Here is a 24,347-nt window from a genome sequence, read left to right on the forward strand (position 1 = left end):
TGTCCACTGAGATGACAGAGAATTACTGCGCCATTTACGAATTACCAATTACCAATTTACGAATTACCAATTACCTCCATTTAGAATTACGTGCCTGGTAGGATAGCGCCACTCGCCCGCAGAATACTATTGGCATTCGAGAGCAATTCGAATTCGACTATCTGTAAATAACAGATACTATGAGTGCCCAGTTACCAGGGGGTTTAGAGAAACAAGGCCGCTCACGCGGCTACCTGAGCGTTCCTTCCCCCGGGTTCGACTCAATCCCCAGGTTCTACCGCGGAAATCATACCGATTCCGCTAATCTCTTACGCGGATATTACAAACCATTTACGCCTCTGCAAGAGGGTACTCCCGGGACCTACCAAGGGTCTCGACAGAACCGAGGAGTGCCACCTCAGATGGCTCCAAGCCATCTGAAATCCATCAAACAAATTGCCATCAAACAAATTGCCATCAAGCCATCAAACAAATTGCTGTTCCACAAATATCACTGCGGTACCTGGAAAGTACCTATTGCGTCTGTACGACTTAGAACGTGCCAACATCATCCGAAATGACCTAATCATTATAAATAATTCCCTCGTGGGTACGACTATACCAGCTCAAGCAAAACGAAGACCACAAATCAGGGAGACAAGTTGATATAAGTCACACGTAAAGAAGACATTCAAATACCACAAAAACTGGAAAATATTACTGATCTAACATAGTTTTTGATTCTCACTCTTGCTTTGTTTGTTGTCTGTATTAGCAGCACTTGAGATGTCAAATTATTAAACAGGGCGGGAACATAATCTTCTCAAAAGCTTTTGCGTGTGTAGGCGCTGTGCATCCCCTTCGCAGCCTATCAACATTCCTTTTTGTGCTCAAGAAGCCTGAAATGAAGGCACCAGCCCGTTAGACCCATGAATCACTTTCCGCAGATGAAACGAATGCGATAATGAACGTCTCCAGTGCAGAGTACACAAGGGCACGATGACCTCCAGAAATCTTACCGACCTTGTACAGGCTAGATGAGCTGTTCAGGGCTGAAAAGACAACTGTTGTGTCAACTTCGCTAACTAACCGATGTAGTTTATGCGTTACGCGTCACATTCGTTGCTTCCTATTGTTTTCTACAAGCACGGCATTTAACAGACTTAATGCGGTAGCGCTAAAGGTCCCGTTCGCCAAAAAAATCCAGATTGGGCGTTGCTGGCGTCGTCGGCGTTCCGAGCGAAAAATCAAGGGGCATGACTCTGGCAAGTGGTCCCCAGAGAACAACATAGGAGATAAGTGGGCCACCTAGGTCGCGTGACTTTGCGGCGTCATCCCAACCTGCCCACCCGATAGTGAGCAAACTGCCCACCCTGGCAGGAGGGAGTTGAATTAATTAATGGTCGTTCGTTAAGAAAACCATGGCCACACAACGCCCGCCGCTGGGAGCACCTTGCATTGCAGGGCAGTGGTGCATCGCTTAACCGCTGCACCACTGCGCTAGGAGGGGTATGAGGACTTCGATGGATCTATGAATGTTAAGTAGACAATGACCTTCTGCATATATATAAACTAATTCATTATGCTAGCGCATCATACCCCGAAGGCGGAGCTTAAGTATCCCAAATTTCCCAACAATGTTTGTATTCGCTAGCACTTGTCATATGAAGCATCACCCAGCTTGAATCACATAACCACTGTGCTGGATATGCATACATTTGTGTTTTCCGAACAAACTCAGTTGTAAAGCGAACGCTGCGTGCGTCTATACTTCTATCCGTTCGTGTACTTGTGCGCTGCAAGTCCAAGGACTGACAGGGTTTCGTTAGTTCGTCTAAGGTAATGTAGCCTGTTTCCATTGCTGAATTTCCACTGTGAAAAAAAAATAAGCTGTCAAGTATAAATATTCTACTGTGTTGTAAGAAGAAATTCCACTTTCACTCAGAATGAAAGGATTTAAAAGCTAAAACTTTGTTAGAAAGCTAAATACGTTGTCGCTACTTTCAGCCCTTTTCGCATTCGCAAGCAAATGGGAATGTGTCAAGCTGGTATCTGGGCGCAGATCAATGAAGCTAGCCAAAAACTACGCTCAATTTTAAACGCCGATCACGGAGTCCTTTTCGGCAAGGGCGTCGCGAATTTCAAGCGACGGCCAGAAAAATTGTAAAAACCAATGATGCCAGAAGGAGCCACAATATCGGTTTTTGATCAGATTGATGCAGTTTGCATAAGTGTCCTTTTAACGGCAGTTGGAAGGCTGCGCTAATGCTATGTTGCATGGACTTGAAATTACCTTGTAACAATGGTGCTGGTGCTCAGTGAAGGGTTGACTGCGTCACCAGAAAAGGAAAGATGGGGTGGACAGGGGTTCTTGGTTTCCCTATTTTTCAAAGGCAATGGAAATTAATATCTGTATAAAAGTGCATCCTTGCAAGCCGCAATTTTGCTGCCGGTGCCTGCTGCCTAAAGGCGACAAACGCCTTCGGCACCAATTGTTGAGTAGGACCGGTAAGGTCGCTGCACTGGTGTATTACCTACGAGAGCAGTGCATGTATACCAAGCAAAGAAAATTGCTAAATTAGGCAACTGATTCAGACGTTCCAGCAATCAGTGAACTCAATTGTACCCTTAAAATTTCGACAATTAACATTCATTTAGCCAGGCTTACTTACCCACCGCTGTTCAGTATTGAGTTAGGTACAGCCGCATTGAAACGGCGGAATTGCGTAGAATACTTGCACGCCTGCCACTGAAAAAATAGATATGCCATTGCCATGACTACGCAAAAGACCTCCGAGGCCTGATTTAATAGTGCGTGCATTGATCAATGTAACTAATTTGATGCCTCTCAAGGTGGCACTAAATTACGGCAACCAAATAGCCCACATGTGCTGAAATCAGCTGTTTCGTTACGTGCGGAATAGTCTCTGCTAAATGCCTTGTAGTCGTGTTTTTGACAGTTCTGCATTAGCAAGCAAGCTTTCATTTCCACATACACAATCTTCATATCTCTTTCCTGTGGGCTGTTTTGTGAGAAATGAAGGGGTTATTGCTGTAGGCAGGATTGCAGTGCGCATGTTAGCGAAATGCATGTGGGCATGTTCCGAAAATCCTGCCTTTACGACATCCAGAACGCGTTTTATGCTCATTGCAATGTCAGTACAAAGCAGTAAAAACAGGCCACTGTAACCTTCATCACTTACTTTATTTATAGTTACCTTACTAGGCTATAGTTCTAAGAAGCACCGGCTACACTTCGATTATTTCTCCGCATTTGTTGCGTTTCACTGCTTCTGAGTTTTCATTGCCGCGGCGACAGAAAAAAAAAACCATCACTGGCCAGAAAAAAAAGAACTAAGTGCATATAAATCTTTGCTCAAGAAGAGAAAGTTCTTGAACTCGAATCGAAAGTTTTGAATTGAATCACAAAGTTACTAAGTGTGAATAAAACTTTGTATCGTCTTATTTTACGAGTCACACGAAAAGTTGAGAGGCCAAAATAATTTCGCGAACAAAACATAATGATCATTGAACGGGACACCATGATACAGAGATATGTAATCCGATGACTGCCCATTGTCAAAGCATGCCATTAATGGACGTAATTAAAAGATGGCCTGCCTCCCGCCAGCCCGAATAGATAGAAAAATACACATAATTCGACTAGTATTCCAAGCAATTTTTCTACAAAGTACTCTCTCGTAAAGGCAGAGATGGCATCAGGTGGAACGTCTGCATTCGAGATAAATATAAAAAGCGGTACCATTCTCGGTAGCTGCAATGGAATCGCAGCGTGACAATGAACCTTTCCATATCCACAGTAGAATTTTTTGCAAGAATACTTCGATTTTTCTGCCTCGGCCGTAATAACCGGATGAGTAGACTACAAAAAAATTTCGCGAGAAGTGTCGCAGTTGCCCGGCCAACATAAGGACAGGCACACAACCTGCGTAGCCACATCGGTTTCCTTGCTAAAGCGGAAATTATTGCAGAATTCTTAGTTCACTTCTCATAGTGATTACTGAAACATTTTCTCCGTCGCGACACCATACCAAGCGCGAAGCTCTCGTAAAACATGTGCAAACACCTATGAGTCTTAAAGCACCCACATCGGATAAGAAAACACGGAAACAATAAAGGGTGGAAACAACCCAAGCCGTCCACATTTCTCACCGCTTCCTAGGGGACTACACAAGAGGTCATGCGCTGGAATAAAATTACCGCGTGAACAGAGTTCAGTCGATGGTAATTGCTATGCATACAAGCTCATAGTGACGTATTCATATTTTAAACGTCCTCAGGTGAAAAAAAAGAATGGCTGAGGCTTAACTTGGTTAACCCTAGGTCAGATGCGAAGCATACTGATGGCTAGGCTTGGTAATACGTGGCTTTCCTTGGTTGAATACTTGGTCATTTTAATACAACCACTAGAAGCCTTCGTCGTGGGGGAAGACAACGGCATGGCTACAGCGGAACGCCGACTAACCCCGAGACGCGCGTTGGGTGGGCGTCTGGATTGCCACGGAAGCCGCGTCCGCCTGCCCGGTGGAGCGAGCGTTTCACCTACACCGAGTGTGAACGCGCGTTCGAAATGCGCGGGAATGCCGCTCGAGGACATTCCGGTGTCTGTGCGATGGCATCGTTCTCCGTCTCCCAGCGCGTGACGGCGATCTGTCGTGACGTCCTGTGTCACGTGGTGTGACGTCACTGTACCACGTGGCCTGCAGGGCGTGCAACCACAGCGACGGCGCGAGGTGGACCCCTATCTTCCTCTGTCTTGACGTCATGTGTCACGTGGTATGGCACGTGGTGTGACGTCACTGTACCACGTGGTGTGCACGGCGCGTAACCACGGCGAAGGGCTGTAGTGTACCTCCGTCTTCCTCTGTCGTGGCGTCATGTGTCACGTGGTATGTCACGTGGTGTGACGTCACTGTACCACGTGGTGTGCACGGCGCGTAACCACACCGAAGGGCTGTAGTGTACCTCTAGTAATATGCTTCGCATAAAAATAGTCGCATCAGTCGACAAACAAGCATTTATTTTCTAGGTCGATCCTGGATTCTTCTCGGCAGCGGAAGTCCTTTCCAGAAGCCGAAAAATGGCACATAGTTTTGATCCAGTGAGCCACGAGAGGGTTCCTGGCGTCTGTTAGGGTGCACGTCATGTAGCAGATGATCATAAAAAAAATTAACGAAGACACTTTCGAAATTCTAAAGTGTGCTTGGAGAAAGCCTTGTGGTCAACCCAAGTGCGGGGATGGAGAAGCCCACTAGCACTCAACCCTATATCCTCGGAAGAAGTCCTTCTTTGTCTGGTCCTGATGTGTGCCACCTGACACGATAACGGCTCAAGGCCACGTGACTGAGATGGTAGGTGGGCAACCTCCTTATGCGGTCACAATGCCGGTGACGACGCAGTTCTGTAGAACGGGAACCATTTGTACATGTGTAACAACATTGGAATCTATACATGTCATGCAAACACTCACAGCACAGCCCCGCCACGGTGGCTCAGTGGATAAGGCGCTCGGCTGCTGACCCGAAAGACGCGGGTTCGATCCCGGCCGCGGCAGCCCAATTCCGATGAAGGCGAAATTCTAGAGGCCCGTGTGCTGTGCGATGTCATTGCACGTTAAAGAACCCCAGGTGGTCGAAATTTCCGGAGCCCTTCACTACGGCGTCCCTCATAACCTGAGTTGCTTCGGGACGTTAAACCCCAATAAACCAAACCACTCACAGCACAGACAATGCACTTGATATAGTAACCTACAGCTGATAACATCGTAAACAGACGATGAGATTGACGCAGCACTGGAATGAAGTCTTTATTTGGCTGACCTGCCCCAACTACTAATTGAACTGGAAGGCGGCGGCGGTGATAGCAACAACCCTGCTTCGTAATCTTCGAAGAACACAATGGCCGCCACTCTTGAGAAAGCTCAATCAGTTTCTCAGCAAGTTTCAGTTTTATGGTATCATTGAAATCATTAGAAAGGCTTGTCGCTTGGGTAAAAGAAAAGGTAGTTCAAGCTTATGTTTTCTGTAAGATTACTTCAGGACATGGGAGCTATGATGCAACCTTTTACTATCCCGTGGCTTGAGGTAAATGTTGGACAGATACGCGGTAGTTAGACCCAAATATACGGTACAGGAAAATGTTTGCTGCCGCACCCGCCGAAAAATGTTTTCTGGGCTTGGGTTTCCCGGCCTTAAGCGCCTTCACTGGCGATCGGTTTCGATCCCAGCTGCGGTACAGCGTTGCAAAAAATGTGAAGGAAGTGTCACCATCATAATGACACATGCTCAGATGCAGCCAGTCAGACAAAAGGCCTTACCGTGAAGCGTCCAGTCCTTTGTGTCTCCCTGTGTCCCTCTCTGTTGAGCGTTATGTGGCAAGTGAACACTCACCAACTCGCCCAGGTTTCCACTCTAGGCGTCGCTCATCCAGCCAAAAGTAGGTCTTTCGAGCACTCTAGACAGATGTGCTGACGACTGTACTACGTTCATTTCGCATTTCCACCGAAAACTGAGTTTTAAGTTTTGAGTTCAGTGCATTCTGTGTTCACATGCGTTACAGCGTTGCCCCACTAAGTAGATACGCTTTACTGCTGACATATAAACATGAATAGCAGCTCCCAGTAAAACTTTTGAATATGATGCCGACGTCTTTGTCATGAATTCGGGGCAACATGGAACATCAGCGGCATACTTTTGAAATGAAGGAATGTAAAATTCCAAATGACGGTAATTATAGCAGGTCTAGTTGAAATAAACTTGTTGTAAACTGGTTGCTTTACTGGATGACAAAAACGCAACCATTCTGCTGTAATTTAGAAAGAACATGAAAATTCGCAAAGATTAAAAACAGAAAAAATATTGCTCATGGAATGTATAAGCGTGTCTGAATTGACGACACTGCTGTGTGGCGTTTATATGAGACCGGCGAATGACCTCTCGACCAGTCCATCAGAATCCTATGGACTCGCAGAAGTTGTCATTCATGATGAAGCAGATGTACTACTACTTCCCTAGTAGTAGCACAACTTCCCTAGCAGCAATGAAAAAGCCGATGGGTCTCTAAAGTTTCTAGCTGTCAGCCTTTATCAGTGATCTTTGAGATGAAAGGACTTGAATACGGTGTCGCTAGGAGAAGGTGACCTGGAACAAAATTTTAAAAGGAATTGGATTGGAGGACAATGTGAGTCAATGCCTAGGTAAGAGTCAAGAAAATATGAAAAACAAGTTAAGATAATGTTTACGCAATAGTCACGCTAATTCGAAACAAAGTGCTTTCGCACGTCATACTCGTTATAACGGCGTTGAAAATGTATCAGTTTCTTATTAATGGTCGAGTGTTTGAACCTCTGATTCATTATTGATATATGCTCGGCAGGAATGGATGCATTAGTTGGGGGGCGAGTCTCATTTAAAAAGAACAGTTTTTTCTGCCAGAGTTAAAATCGTAGTATGAGTGCGATCAGTAACCGGGTGTGAAAGAATATTGTGTCCCAAACTCAAAGATGTGATGTAAAACTAAAAAAAAAAGAAACGGATTCACTTTTCAGAAGTCCAGGTGGGCCAGTTGGAAACCCTTCTGCACGGCGTAAAACGGGCGAGGACAAGACACACAGAGCGACAGCAACCCGCCCGGCCACGTCTCTTAATGCCTCTCGCCCTTGAACGTGAAATGATTAACCCATTAGCGCCCAGCGTACTTTTAAAAGTACAGTTAATTTTTTTACAATTTCACCACCAAAGACTGCAATTTTCTTTTCAAGTAGGGCATGCTTTTGTCAACAGGGGATTGGCCAACCACCCTTAACTAATTTGGCGCACTTCCTCTGCTCAGTATGTCAGCTTTCTGTGGTGAAACTTCAGGATGTTTCTTTCCCACGAACTGCACCGGTAGTTGCTTGCTTATAATTTTCTCACGGTCGTATTTATGTACATATTACGCTAGTTTCAAGTATAGAGTAGCACGAAAGACGAAAGTAAACAACGGATGCTTTGAATGTCCCGCACCTTTGGCGTTTTTTGCTCTGTGATGATTTATATACTGCTGTACTTTCCATAGTACACTGGGTCTTCCTGTGTGCAGAACGGCGCCTATTTATTCCAGTTCATAGATCTTATGGTTCCTGCCAATTTTTCGGAAAAAAATCACTTTGTCTGCTCAGCAAGGCCTCGGAGGCTGCTGTACTTGCCGCTAGCGGTCTTGAGTATGTTGATGGTATGATTTTAACTGGTTGTAATAAAGTTTGGTTCTAAGAACTGAAGGTTCTGCAGAGCAGACAGTCACTGTTATGCCATTCACACCGTCTGCGGAAAGTACTTGAGTTTAGAAATGAAACTTTTGGAAGCGCGTGTTGTCGTGTCGTCACCTAAGGTGATTTCAACGCTTAATGACAATTTCATCTTTTTTTTGTAATTTTTTTTACCTCTCAAGACATTCTTGTAACGCTCCACTGGGAGGAATTTAGGGCTAGAGGAACCGTTCGCCAAAACGGGTTTAGGAAGTGTCCATTCGGGCCAAAGAAAGCGATTAAATAGAAGCAGCCATGAAACATCGATTCTTGCTTCAGTAGTATAGGTTACATGCCTTTATTGAAGTCTACGATCAACAGTATAGTAACTATGGCTTGCAACTATAACAGCAGTGAGCCTACGTGTTTTGTAGAGTGGTGGTTGCCTATAGCGCAAGAAAAACAGATTTTTTTAAAGCCAAAACTCCTTTCCTTTTACAACAGTGGTATGGCAGGTGTTAACCTTTCGCATCAAGCCATCTACTGCCAGTATATCAGCATCAGGGACAAAAAGTGATAGTGGTTGTAGACACCAAAGCTCAATTTTGCAATTGTGAAAGCCTGAACAATCTGCCAAATTGCTAGAGACGAGCCTGCTGACTATTTTTGCTTTGGTAAGAACGTTACTCATTATTATCTTCACCTTGACATGCAGTAACCAGGGGTTCGCAGACACTCTGGCTCGATCGTACCTGCTGCTTCTTTGAAAAGGAGAAAGCTTTCCGTGCAAAGTAGGATAACTGCGGTGCCAGTATAGCCAGAAATTATTCATGAGGGCCTGCAAGAAGTGTTATATCACCCTGCGTAAAAATCACAGACATAATAACAAAGTTCACGCCACCAATAGGAATGCAGTTAAGTAGCCACATGTGCTATGGGGAAGACCCAGTGTACTATAAAAAGTACACCTGTGTAACCTCTGGAAGGAATAAAGCAATCGTGACGAAATTTCAGCAATCTCTTTTTCTTTATATGAGAGTATTATGTGCTAAAAATGAAGAAAATCCCTCTGTTAGATTTTTCTTGGTCCCTAATGGGTTAACTTAGCTGCTCGGGAGGAAAACGACATGCGGCTGCGACAGCTTCAACTTTGCGAAGCTTATAAACGCTTAGTTCTCGCTGCAACTTTACCCTTTGCCTTCAGAAAAAAAAGCAATCAAAGCTAGAAAACTTTAATTTGCCCTAAATGTCTGCCTTAAAGGGGTTGGTAGATATAGTATTAGTACGGATGAGCGCACGTAATACTGACAAAAAAAGTCCCTCCATGCTATTCTTTGGCATATTCAAGATCGACATCTCAAAATATTCCGGAGAAATAATACATTGGAGGGGTCGGGGTGTTGTACTCCAAAAAGAGTAGACTGGGAAACGCCTCAAGGAGCGCACAATTCAGAACACTCTCGCCTGCGAGCTTATAGTGTGGTTGCCAAGCATAAAGGGTGCGCTCGCAACAATCAGGATCGTGGCTATCGCTTCGAAGATCAACAACTGTAACTGCGTGAGAAAGGCAGAGCAACTCAGTCGCACAACGTTTCAATGAGCTCTCGTCCTCCTCCTGCCTCTTAATGAAAAGTCACCCTACTGCATGAACAGAAAGGTCGCACTCTGGAGCAGAAACGCTGGCTACAAAGAGGCCCCAGACGGCTTCAGCATTCAGGCGACATTAGTTCAAAGAAAAAGTGAAAAACTTCAAGTTTATATCGCTGGACGCGTTTCACATTTCAGTTTCTTTTCCTGCAGCGAGAAAAAAACCATTAGCGTTCACAAATTAAGAGCTCGGCGAAAATAAAACCATGCCCTAAAAGAAGAAGCTTCTATGTTTGAACCACAACGCCACTTATTTTGAATTACTTTTTTTTATGTTGTCCCAAGGGAAAAAAATTTAGAGGCCAAAATAAGATGTCGTGGCTCAATAATTGAGAGAGCCATCAATGAATTCAACCCTTGGATACACCGATAATGCAAATAGATAACCTCACAGTGGCTAAACAAATGACGTAATTTAAAAATTAAGCACTGCATGTCCACTTCAATACACAAGAAAGCGCAAAAAGCCTCCAGATTAAGCTAACGGGTCTATCTCGACGAAGTGCCAGAGTGTGCAACCAGTGACTTTGAAAGGAAATAAGATAACACTTTGAACGTCTATGTCCCCAATAACACAAGGGGCCACCATTTTGTAGCTGTAGTGAAATCTCAGCGTAGGAGTACGCTCTTTTGCAAACCGAAAGCAGGATTCTTAGCAAAAGTAGGTTACTTTTTGGCTTTGGCCACTATGACTGCATTAGTAAAATACAAAAGAGCGTTTCTAGAAGCTGCCACAGATGCATGACCAAACAAAGCTAGGTACAAAGCTTGGTAGCCGCCTCGGTTTCCTTGCCTAAGAGGGATATTTCAACATTATAGCTCAGCTTTGATTAGGGCTGTTCGAAAATTATCTTTGTTGCCACTTGATACCACACAGCAAGGCTATCGTATATCGTAAAAATGTGACAACACCTACGAGGCAACATCACCTGAGATGAGTCAAAATACAAAGAAAAAAGATGGAAATCACCGCAGTTTTTCAAAGTTCCCGCCACTTCCTTATAGATTACACAAGATATTGCTTATGGATTACACAAGATTACACATGGTAGTCAATGTTCGTTGCTATGCACAGAAACTCACAGTACCGTCGTAAAGCTTAGAAAATTCTCACATCACAACATTCTCGTATCAGTCGAAAAAGCTGCACTTATTCCTTGGGTTCATCCGAGATCCTTCCGGGCAGCGGAATGCCTTTGCGAAAGCCGGAGAGTGGCGCACAAGTTTGTTGCAGTCAACCGAGAAGGGGTTCTTGACGTCCTGTCGGGTGCATGTCATGTGGCAGATGGTCATAAAAAATACCTTCTCTTCGGTAAGCTCGTTGCTTAACTGCCTTGTGTTCCCGGCTTCGCTGGCTGCGTCGAAGAAGGCAGAGTAGGCTATCTGCAGCGCCGGTATTTCTGGAAACACACTTTTGCTGCCGGCCAGCTCGCTGTTGTTAAAGCACCTATTTTTGGCGTTGAAAACAGCCTGCGAATGTGCGCTGAGGAACGAGTCAACAAGCCGTCCATCGGGGTGCCATTGGAGTCCCTCCTGGTCTAGCGCCTTGACCAATTCTAAGGCGAGCGAAAAGCCAAATCCGCCATAGAACATGGCCAGGGTGCCTTGGCTGTAAAATAGCGGAGGGGCGACCGCACCGATCGCGACACCTACAGTGTTTTCTACGTAATCGTATTCGAAATACGGCAGGCCATAGTTCTCTGGCATCTCAAGCACTGTGTCGAACTCCGCCGTTCTCTTGATTGTTCGAATGCTCCGGCGCGAGTTGATGAAGTATTCGCCAAACGACTCTTGTTTTTCCGGAAACGCTCGAAATAGCTCCTCCAGGTTTGTATCGTTGAGAAATTTGGCGGGAGGCCACAGTCGCAAACTGGCAGCGCGAAGTTTGTCAGTGGCCAAGGATCTGCTCTCTGAGTCGAACCAAATTGAATCGTTGAGCAAGTACACAGCCGTCGATACGAGGCGGTCGAAGCCGGCGTCGACTAGTTCCTTGTCGGTGTGCGTTAGCCGCGACGCAAACCGTAGGGATAGGAGGAGCACCCTATAGGGCACCTCAATGTGGAATCCGCAGAAGGCGGGTCGCAAGCTTCTGGCTACCCTGTGGTCGCCGTAACGCGCCACCAGAAGGCCGCTGTCTGACACAGGTGCATAGTGCTGGGCAAATTGCCACCCCAGGAAATCCACGATCTCATCGTTGGTGTATCTCTTGAACAGGTTGCTCACGGTCTGCAGGAAAAGTACATTGGTCGTAACAACAATGTCCTGATAAGTGAGTGCAGGGTTCAAGGCGGTACCGCCCTGAATCTGTTGCAACCATCGGCGCGAACTTATGTGCTTCGTGTACACTTCCAGATCTTCTATATGGAACACGGCCGAATGTTTTGGTGATGTTTGTAGGGCCTCTTTGATAGTCTCAATAATATCGCCTTCCATTTCGGCCGTCTGAAGCGCCCGTTTCTTGTTGGCTGATTTGGCGTCCCCAAAGAGGGCCACGTAGAAGTCCATCCAGTACTTAACGTAGGCGTTCTTTGCGTCTCTTATGACAGCGCGGTGCTGCTGGCGGTAGAGCGTGATCAGAGGAGACGGCGTCAAAATAATGCTGCGCTTGCCTTTGTATGCGCCTTTATGCATCAAAGACACTCTCATCTCGAACCAGAAGGGAGCGTGCCAATTGTAGGCCAGATTGACGAGCACGCCAAGCGCATCAGTATCTTGTTTTGGTGGATTCGGCCAAGGCAGGCTGAGATCGTTCAGAAATTGCCGGAAAAGCTTCAGGTTTGTTCCGTACGTGGAGGAGTTGCCCATGCAAGACTCTAGCATAGCCAGTGCCTTGTTGGCCACGGGGAACGCCTTGGATCCTTCCTGCAGAGTCGTGCTGAGATCCAGGAGCCATGAGTAGACCATGTCTACCATAGCGGACGTGTCAAAGTCTCTAATTTCTTCTCTTACTTTGGGCGGTGACCAGTTTGAGCAGACGTGGGCACTGAAGTCGTGGCAGGGGTCAAACTTTGTGCTTCGACTCTCTTTGAGAAGGCTTGCGTGTGAAAGGCAGTCGTCTGTCACGCAGAAGCCGTGTTTTACTTTCGGTGTCGTCGTGGGGATTAGGAAGAAGAGGGCGACTAAGAAAAATACCATGGTCGCTATAGCAACGAGACTGATGAGAATCTCCTTCTTAAGAAGCACTCCTGCGCTGCTGCGGAAGGTCTCACGAGGACTTCTCACCTGAAGATGAAGAGAAGCTTTGTTTACTCGACCCAGAATTGCAGAGTGATGTCATTAAATATGAGAGTCTGCTTATGCGCCCTTTCCCGTATTCCAGCGTCCTGATAGGGTAAACAAAATCTTGTAAATTGTGAAACACGAGGACAAGACAGTGCTTGTGCAGGACCAAACTAAATTTAGGTAGCTTCGGCCTAAGATATCAGTAGTATTTCGACTTTCAGGGTGTTATAAGTCAGGGTATTATTTTGAGACTGAAATTTGTAGTAGAAGGTGGCCAGATTTTATGTCAAAAGGAATGAAAGATATACTAGTAAAGCATTGCACCAGTGATAATAAATATAAATGCGAAAGAGTTCAGTATGCCGTCTCAGAAGAACGTTCCTACTTCTTTGTAAAGAAATTCTCTGACTGCTGGAAAGAGGTCACGTGATTTTGTGTTGTGAGCAAACGACGCACCGTTGCTAAACCCGATGCAATTTCAACGCGCCCATCGTGGCGCTGCGCGTGAGTCTTACGGGAGCTCTGGATGAGCAAGCTGGGTCGCCCAAGCCCGAACGGTGGTTGTGTTTGAAGTAGTCACCATCCTCGGCAGTAGCGCTTAGCCACTGCCCCCCCCCGTCCCGCGATCATGAATGCCATTGAAAATGTCGTGACGCCATCAACACCACGTGACCACCAATAGACCTATGGTAGAGCACTGCGAAAGTTGAAAATGTAAGGACCCCCAAAATTTGAAATTCGCCCACCCCGAAAAAATTCCTAAGGACACTCAAATCTCTGGTAGGGCCATTCCCATATTTGAATAAGGGGATTAATGGGTAAAATATGCTCGATTAGCAAGTTTAGTTAGTCAAACTTCATGTGGTAATAAAATAGAAGGTACTCGGTCATTCTTCGAGGTTATAATTCATGTTGAATGGTAGGCAAAACAGCGCTGACGGACGGGACGGAAGGAGGCGATACAGACACATGCGCTGAACTAACAACCAAAAGGTTTATTGCGAAAGAGGGGGCAATATAAAGCATAGAAGGGAAGAAGAAATGCGGTGCAATACATGACATGGCATACATTCGGGATATCATCACTGATTAAGAAAAGCGATCTCCTGTGGGAATAGAGCCACCGATGGCTGGCTTACACATGAGTTGCCTAATGCATGAATGTGAAAGGCCTCCGATATCAGGCGCGAGGTATGATCTCTATATTTGGCGATGATAGTTGTTTGGTTCAAAAACGCCTAACATTCTTCGCAATCTGCGAAATGAATGAGCATATTATTTCGGCGCGACTTGTTTTCAATGTCTTTCGCGTGTTCGCGTAGCCGATCGTTGACGCACCGTCCGGTCTCTCCGATGTAAAAACGGCCGCATGACAGAGGGACCTTGTAAACTACACCACAGCAACAAGTGACCAATTTGTTTCTGTGTTTCTTCTGACAAGCCTTCTTTCCACTTTCCTGATTCACTCTCTTGCACAGGCCTCCCAACTTGTTCCTGGCAGAGAAAAGGAGCTTCACGCCGGCTTTGTCCACAATCTTTTTCAGGTTATGCGAAACTTGGTGAACATACGGAATACATGTTATGTGCTTATTGTCCAGTTTGCGCGTGTCCTTCTGAATTCTGCATTCTTTTAATATCGCCTCTGCTATGCTAGATAAGATCTTCGTCGGGTATCCTGCAGCGTTAAGCCTAGTAACCTGCGCGTCAAAGCTGGCTTGGGTTTTAGGTGCACATGATCGAAACTGAGCGGCTTTCATGCATGTTTTCGCTATCCCGCGCTTAACTATCTTAGAGTGGGCCGACCGGAAGGGGAGCAGGCTTTTCTGGGAGCGCGGGGTATACATCCAACAAACATGGTCACACGATAGCACAAGTTCCAGATCTAAAAACCTTAGTTTGTTGTTAGTAGGTAGCTCTGTGGTCAATTGTAGATGCCTTCGACGCCGTGGCAAACGACCTCTACAAGGAAACGGCTCAAGCTGCAGTCGCTGCAAACTTCCGACAAGTGAAAACTGTCAAGCCGTCGAAAGTGCAAGAGCAGGCAGTACAGCTTTGTGAGCGTGCTCGACTTTCAAGACTGGCCTCTTCTGTCAAGGCGTCGAAGGCATCTAGCCTAACCGTCTTCTTCAGCGCCAAGACGCATAAAGTAAGCTGCCCCTTCCGTGTCATTGTGCCCGAACGAGGAACGTGGCAGCGCGAGGTAGCGGTGTTCCGGCAGAAGTGCCTGTCGCACTTTGAGGTTGAAGATCCTTTCCTCATCAGAAAGCCGGACACCGTGTCAGAATTCCTTCAAAACGAGTGTCCTGCCCACGTTGGCGCGTTTTCGGTGGATGTCAAGGACTTGTACTACTCCCTGCCGCAAAGCGCGGTGATCGCAGAAATCATCAGGTGCACCGACCGTCACGGACTTACAAGTTCGAGAACTGTAGTGGTATGAACGTTAGCATGTTTCTAGAAATGCTCCGCTTTTATTTACAGTCCACGTTTGCTAGAGTTGATCGTTTTTTCATCCAAAAACAAGGTGTTTGTATTGGATCCAGCCTCGCTCCCGTTCTCAGCGATCTGTTCTTAGCTTCGTGCGATAGACAACTTCAAGCCAAGCTTGACGGCACCGTTGTTAAGGTTATGCGTTATGTAGATGACTTTTTAGTATTTGATCGCAAAAGTGACGCCCAACAAACTGTTGCTCAGATTTTTGACGTGTTCAGTACTGAACTTGACAACCTACAATTGACCACAAAGCTACCTACTAACAACAAACTAAGGTTTTTAAATCTGGAACTTGTGCTATCGTGTGACCATGTTTGTTGGATGTACTCCCCGCGCTCCCAGAAAAGCCTGCTCCCCTTCCGGTCGGCCCACTCTAAGATAGTTAAGCGCGGGATAGCGAAAACATGCATGAAAGCCGCTCTGTTTCGATCATGTGCACATAAAACCCAAGCCAGCTTTGACGCGCAGGTTACTAGGCTTACCGCTGCAGGATACCCGACGAAGATCTTATCCAGCATAGCAGAGTCGATATTAAAAGAATGCAGAATTCAGAAGGACACGCGCAAACTGGACAATAAGCAAATAACATGTATTCCGTATGTTCACCAAGTTTCGCATAGCCTAAAAAAGATTGTGAACAAAGCCGGCGTGAAGCTCCTTTTCTCTGCCAGGAACAAGTTGGGAGGCCTGTGCAAGAGAGTGAATCAGGAAAGTGGAAAGAAAGCTTGTCAGAAGAAACACAGAAACAAATTTGTCAACTGTTGCTGTGGTGTAGTTTACAAGGTCCCACTGTCATGCGGCCGTTTTAACATCGGAAAGACCGGACGGTGCGTCAACTATCGGCTACGCGAACACGCGAAAAACATTGAAAACAAGTCGCGCCGAAATAATATGGTCATTCTTTTCGCAGATTGCGAAGAATGTGAGGCGCTTTTGAACCAACCAACTATCATCGCTAAATATAGAGATCATACCTCGCGCGTGATATCGGAGGCCTTTCACATTCATGCATTAGGCAACTCATGTGTAAGCCAACCATCGGTGGCTCTATTCCCACAGGAGATCGCTTTTCTTAATCAGTAATGATATCCCGAATGTATGCCATGTCATGTATTGCACCGCATTTCTTCTTCCCTTCTATGCTTTATATTGCCCCCTCTTTCGCAATAAACCATTTGGTTGTTAGTTCAGTGCATGTGTGTGTCTCGCCTTCTTCCGTCCCGTCCGTCAGCGCTGTTTTGCCTACCATTCAACATGAACCAACCAGCCCGACTCAGCCCCCTCCTTATAATTCATGCATACCATTTAAAGCTAATGCAACAGTTTCCAACCGAAGTTTGGCTGCGAACAACGCAAGAACTTTAGGCAATCGTTATAGACACAACAGCAGCCAATCTAAACGATATAATATTTTTGTTCTTAAACAATGTGGCTAAGAAGGCCCTAAGTTTCCGTGTTTACGTTTGATTTTCTTCACCGACCCTACACCAAACGCTATATGGCGAATTCTCTACTGCTGGAAGTAACGTTCCCCTTCCAAATTTTTATCCTAAGAGCCCTGCTCAGAAGTGAAATAAAGGTTGTTTTGTCGTGAGTGTGCGACACCATCTACAATTCGTCCGTTGCATCAGTGTGCTGGCCGTATAAAATCAGATGCAGCTGATTTCCTACCATGCCCCGATATTAGAAGAAACGGCTGCATGAAGTGTTGATATCGGCAACTTACCATGTCAGCCAAATGAAAGTTCTTCAGGCCCTGCCAATGGGGACTCAACATGGTGCTCTTCCTTGGAACCGCCTTGGAACCCCTGGTGCGAGGTACCGGGTTCTCGGCAGGTACAATATCCGGCACTAAGCCGTCGGGTGCCGGGTCACCTTGTGGGGCATCTGCGCTCTGCGGGTAAGCCAGGCTAGTCTCGGCCGCGTCTTTTTTGGTAGACGTCGTGGCGTGAGCGCTAAGAGGTTGGGTGGCGGTCAGCGTGACGATCACGTCCCCCTGCTTTGTTTCACCACCCGAGGGAGCCTCTTGCACGCCGGAGGCCACTTGGCTGGTTTTTTGACGTGAGTGCTTTAGATACGAACCTTTGGCCCGAGCTTGCTGCGATGTCTGATTCTCTGCGACGCGTTCAGGTTGAGGCGCTTTACGGCTCTCAGCATCGCTTGGCTTTGCAGGCTTTGAAGCGGGGTCGTCTGAGGTTAGTCCTGCTGTTTTCACTTTGATGTTTGCACCCTTAAGGCGGCTGGTGCAGCTTCCAGCTAATGAGCGCCGAGTGCGGTTGTCAGCAGTACTAGTTGACGGCCTGCGAGGCCTCTTAATAGAAGATCCTGCTTTGACTGCCTCCTCGGTATCTTGCGGAGGTTGAGATTCGTTCTTTTGCTCCACGGCGACTGTCGCGCTGGGCCTGCGTCTCTTACGAGTGGACAGCTTAGACATTTCTACGTCTGGCTTTGATAGGCCACGTTCCTTGTCGGGAGCACCTGGTCCAGAAGACATAACGTCTCGGCTGCAGAGTATGGCCCAGCCCGTGCCTACAAAGAACACAACGGTGCGGAACTGTATTAGCCAGCCACCTATCGTTTGTGTGTCCCTAATAAGGACGGACAGATATCTGTTACACAGCTCTCGAAAAATGTTAAGGGGTGGGTTAGGTTGTTCCTCTCAGAATCAGCTATCACGAGTCCCATTACTACTTTAAAGGCAATGCATATTAGCCTGCATAATAGTACATAATACTGCACTGCATGCAACTTCACGGCGACAAGTAAAAAAAGCGAAACATGGGATGCCGGAAATGAAGTGCAGTCGAGCCTACGCCTGTGACCTTCTTTTTCTGAGGTTACATGTTTGGCGCTGTTTTTTTTCCTTACTTGCCATATCCTGTTCCACTGAGTGGAGCTTGGTTGGCACGCGTTGAGTGCGGAGCACAAGTAATGAAGTATTTACAAGCACAGCCTTGGCCACTCCGCGTGTGCTCGCAGTTACTGATGTATAGATGGCTGCCCCTGCTGCTGAGGTGCGATAGAATAGTTGTGTCGCTAGAAATTAATATTTTGTTGTTGTGAATACGCGGCGTTAGGACACCCAGGATGTATATCAAGATGTGCTCGCAGTTTTTTTTTTTTGCGCGAGAAGAAAGGTTTTTTTTGGGAGAAGTATGGTTTATCAAAAAAATCCTTGAGTAAGAACATTTTCGGGGGCTAGTTATTTAAGCATTCTGTATCGAACAGCAGCAACGCCAACAGGCATCAGTGACGAGGAATAAAGCCGTGTGTTCGTCTGTTTCCTCTTCTCTTGTGCATGATTGTATTCGCGCTGTTCAATACCGGGTCGTTGAGTAGGTGCCATTATGTTTACTCTGCAAGCATGCACTGTTCTCGGTAGAGCAGCTGATTATCTGGAGGCGAGCAGCACGCATTTTAAAATCCTTTGGAGGACCTACTGACATATTTCACCTTACTTGGCCACTGATTAAATCAGATCACACTTGTACTTGTACGTCTTTCCAGCGTATATTGACAAACGTAGACCTGTTCAGCCTAGCGCCATGTGTCAGTGATGGCTACCAAATCTTGAAAAATGAAGAGCGTACTAAGGCCCATGCACGTTATTCCTGTCGTGTAGGCGGCGCTTGTCCTCAACACAAAGGACCCATTATAGAAGGCACTCGTTGGCATAGGAAGATGCATCTGATCACCATTACTGGGAATGTTGCATTACAATATGGTACCGATTTACGGGTCAGAGTAAGTAAGTGCAAGAAAAAGGCTTATTGTTCAGTCGTGACCCATTGCAAGCACTGGCGAGCTTTCGTTCAGCAGCTACGAAAGTTGCCTTGCTTAAGAAGCGCGCTCACCAGTTAACGGCAAGTCTCAGAGAACACGGTAGAGTTTAAGAAGTGGCTATGAAAACACTTTAGTTGAAAGCTAGTGAGGGCAGACTAAGATTCAGAACTTCTTTGTGTCTCCGTGTTGTGCAGCATGGGTAAAAGTGTCAGCGGCGAAGCCACTGCCGACCGCAGGGGTAACACAGCGGGTTAAGCAAATTCCTCGTATGGGATATGCACGGGATTTAACTTCAGGTAGGCCTGTGTGCTCACCAATTATTTCGCGTGTGCAAGCTTTATCCTGCCTTTGGACTCTACCCTGGCGTTGTGGCCGCGCGAACTGCTTAGAAATACGGGTCTCCTTCACCGCCTCGCTTAGACTAAACCCAAGACTGACATGTCGCACATTAACCAAGCTGCCCTTGATGCAATGAAATCACGATCATCATTAAGCGCCACACGGCGGGACAGCGCGAAATGGCGTAGCAAACAGCTCTGATGGAAGTTGCGAAGGCTCTTTGCTGGACGTTAGGGTCCATCGTAATTTATTGCTCCTGTATGATAGGACCAGTAGGGGTCGCCGTTACGTTAGGTTACGTTTAAGCATGCGAGCTCGCGCTTTTTTACACAGTCGCGATATTGTTACCCACGGATCGAGAGAGACTTTCTTTGGTGTCAGGAAACCACACGAAGCCGATGACGTGGCATAGAAACAGCTGCTGGGTGACGCGACGGACGGAAAAGAGACACACAGTTGCGTGGCAGTGATCGCCACTGTTGCGCCATTTGCGGTCGAATAAGTAAGAAGCCGTATAGACAGTAGAGCAGCGCATTAGTCAGCTAGAACCAGAGATCTGTACCCATCGTTGATATGCGGTTGCGTGTACCTCAGTGCCTTCATTACTTCAGGGATAAAGGCTTCGAAAAAGGAAATAATTTTCTGAAAACAATACTATGCCCGCCTCAAGTATAATATTGAAAGACGTTTCGGGCCTAGTTGGTGATGCATTTTCTTATCTCGAAATTTAAATAGCTCTGCATTTTAGAAGAATACACAGAAAGACATTACAGGACAGGCGCTGACACCAACTATGTTTACTGGCACGCATTTTTGTTGAACATGCAAGAAAGACAAAAGAGAGCGCATGCGCATCTATGATTGGCCACAGAACAAAAGGTCAAGAACACGGGAGAGGGGGGAGGGAGAAGGAAGTGAGGTCTCACTTTTTTCTTAGTCTTTTCTACTGAAGATGACATCAAATAAGTCAACGTAGGTTAATGAGAGCAAACTGCATTTCTTCCCCTATTTCTAAGCAATATGAACTCGCTGGTATGCAGGGAGACAGAGGTGGTGCTGACACACATGTCCTCTCGGCTTGATAAAAAAAGGCTTCCGATATTTCCCGAGCTAATCTATCTTTCTTCCTCGTCAGAATTTTGATCTTGTCAAGCCGTGGCTCATAGTTCTCATCGTTTTGATCTTTGCAAAAACAGCAATGGGCGGGTCGATTCGTGCTTGAGTCTGATTCGTTTTCCAACGTTTTCATGTTTCCTGGCGCGTTCACTAACAGAATGCCCAGTCTGGCCAACCTACAGTTTGCCACAAGAAAGGGGGATCTCATAAACCACACCCACGGCACACCGAACAAACAAGGGCTTGGCGTGTTTTTGTCCCCACAGAGACAGATGTTGCAGGGCCCCTACTGCTGACCTTAGAGCACATCTTCGCAATTTACACGGCGCCGAGAAAACCATCCGGAGGCCGTACTTGTTGCCCAACAATTTTAGGTTGTGGGACACCTTGTGGATGAATGGAATAACCACTGTTTTGGCGTTCCCGAGTCTTCCTGGTCTCCGTGTCTTCTTTAGCCTTCCTTGAATTTCTGTAGCAGTGCCTCGGCCACAGCTGTCAACGCGTGGCCAGGGAACTCTGCTTAGCGCAATCTGGCTACTCCCCCCCCCCCCCCCCCCCAAAGCACCCTTGCATCATTTGAGTGCATCACTTGACGAGTGCGGATTCTAGAGAAGGGTCCGCAATAGCCCTCTTAAGAGTTTTTGATTGAGCCGAGGAAAAAGGATAAAATCTTTCCGGCTCTAGGGCGCTACCACCAGTGTACACAGCTTTCTCCGAGCATGATGCAGCTCAAAGCACAAAGTAATTTTTTATCGCCGTAAAAAACTACGTGAGAAGTGGCCTAATGGCTGAAAATCGCAACAGCAAAACACCATTGTTAGACGAGTAGGCCGGAGATAAGAGGTTCGCATATTTTTCGGAGATGGTCTTTATTCTAGAAATTGCCGAATAAAATTGACAGTGCTTTAGCTCTGGTTAAACCTGGAGAATTGCGAAAGCAACGAGGAGGGAGAGAGAGAGAGAGGAGAGAGAGGCGATGGAGAGCGCGCGGCAGCAGCGGCGGCCCTGGAACGCTAGCTATGGGGCGCTACTGCGCATGCGCAACTGGCGAGTGCGGCAGCGGCACCACTGAGTCACCCGCGCAGCGACGGCGGCGGCGCGCCAGCTGTGCTCCGTGTGACGTCACTGCTCCTCGCGCCCATGCAATATGGCCTTTCCTCAGCTCCGCGAAATGGCTCGGCGACTCGCGTAGTGTTGCTTTTGCAACAAAAATAATTTTATCGCTGACAAAACCTTTCTAGAGTCCAAAGGCGCGCTACTCAGCTTACTGTTCTGAGAATTATACACTACGGTCTCTATCTAAATCAAAAAGGCACCCCAGATGCAATAACACGACTACAGAATTCGCTTTAAACAACGGAACAGGTGCTAGCTGGAGCACACTCCAAGAAGAAGCTGCGCATTTGCTGCACATTAGGGTGCACAACGCTTCCAAAAGGAAAATCTATAGCCTAGCGAAGTCAATCTTGCGATTGACGACGCTGATTTACGCCGCCAACTTCTACCATTTAGGCGCTTTGAACTCTTTTGGTAAACAGTCCAGTTATTTTGCTTACTCACTCTCGTTTTACGCCCTGGTGTGATTCGCTGCAAGCTTTCGCTGTACTTGAATGAACGGAGGTGTTTCGTTGAAACCCTCACGGACACAGGGGACGGTGCTGCAGAGAATGATGATGACCATTAAGAGTGATCCACCGTTTTTGTATTTTTAGGAGGAATCTGCTAATGCTTAATTTTGTTTTTTGGGGTTTAACATCCCAAAGAAACTCAGGCTACGAGAGACGCGGCCTCTGGAAAGTTCGACCACCTGGGGTTCTTTAACCCACACTGAAATCGCACAGTACACGGGCCTCTAGAATTTCGATTCCACCGAAATTCAGCCGCAGCGGCCGGGATCAAACCGGCGTCTTTCTTTTCAGCAGCCGAGCACCATAACTAAGCCACCGCGGCGGCTAGCTAATGCTTTAGCGACCGATCACTGGTAATTTTTATTTCACTGGTTCTGAATAAGGAAAAAGGTATTAAAACATAAATGCAGTGTCTTATAAAAATGCACCCCGCTCACGCACTCAAAATGTTTATTAACCGGCCGCGACTCCGAAAACGCAAACGCGCTAAAAAAACTTGCAAAATTTTAGCCATAAACCGAGAACACGTCTCCGCTTCCTCGAAGCTAACCCTCAAGTCAAGATCTTGATAATTCAATATTTCAGGTCCTTTGGTATCAGTTGTTCTGTCAACCTTAACATAGTTTTGATACCAAATGGGTCATTAATAGAATTCGTTAATAAGGTCCGGAAAATAGAACTATCTCACATCTAGTGAGGTTCAGAAAAGCGATGTGGCGGGTTAGTTTGTAATGCATGCCTGTAGGAACAGCGCAAGTAACAGCACAGAACGAAGAGCGGCACACACGCGGGCGCTATGTGTATGTGTCCCTCTTCGTTGGGTCCTGTTGACTACGGTGTTCCTACAGATATAGTGAGCAATAAGGCATGTTTAACTGTGCTCCCTTTAGTCCCAGGCGTATTCTCATATCTGCATTTTGGGCGTTCTTTTGCCACACTGAATGACCTCTACGAAGCAGGTACTACTGATTCTGTCGTATCAATCGCTTGCGCACCGTGCCCCCCTTTTTCCAATCGTACTTCACCAGCCTCCGCAGATACTGAGCTTGGGTGTTCCCATCTTGAACCTACTCGAAAGTTTGCGCTGCCTTAGTCCAGCCTGTGTCTCGTCGTAGCTCTTTGCAGTGCCTAGTTAATACTAATAACTGCTAGCCCGCAGTTTTGCCGTCGTAAAAAGGAATGATCGTCGCGCTTAAAGCGACGTGAGAGACGGTACGAAACGTCGTCTGGTAACCGCTGCTTCATCCATATCGCGTGAGGCCTCTGGCCTTACCAAGGATGGAAATGTCCGGCAACACTGAGAGCTAAGGGTGTGAGAATAATCTTCAAACAACCTTGCATGATCGGCCAATGAGACACACCCAGGGGATGTGCCCACTGCAGGCGAAATGAGACCGATGCGGGTGCATTTGACAGCTTGCTGCTCTTATAAAGCTACGAAGAAGGTTTTCGATGACCCTTTGACGAAACCGAGAGCTATTGGTTACAACATGCCTGACTGGCGCGGACGCAACTCGAATCTGAGAAACTGCCATGTAATTACTGTCCGAGCTCAACATGGCTGAACGCTAGGGGTAGGGTTAGGGAGCATGTAGATTGTCCTACCGACAAAACGTATGGGTTGGCCGGACGTTGCTCGCGATACAAACGCCTCGCTCACAGTTCCGACCGCGAAGGCTTACCTTTCAGCGCAATGAATCCGATGCCGGTGGGCAGCTCAGCAGGCCACAGCAGTTCGAAGTTCTGGGAGATCGGACGCCGATGCTATCCAATATGTCGCCAGGAAGCAGGAGTGGTTCTCGCACTGATGATGATCTTTATGAAGAACAGTGCGCGCTCACAAAGCGGTATGCATAGTGGCGAAATTGAGATAGATTCTTGAGTTGTAAAGCGCATGT

The sequence above is a fragment of the Amblyomma mixtum genome, chromosome 2, assembly GCF_055824585.1.
Source record: "Amblyomma mixtum isolate Tamu chromosome 2, ASM5582458v1, whole genome shotgun sequence".
NCBI classification, from domain to species: Eukaryota; Metazoa; Arthropoda; class Arachnida; order Ixodida; family Ixodidae; genus Amblyomma; species Amblyomma mixtum.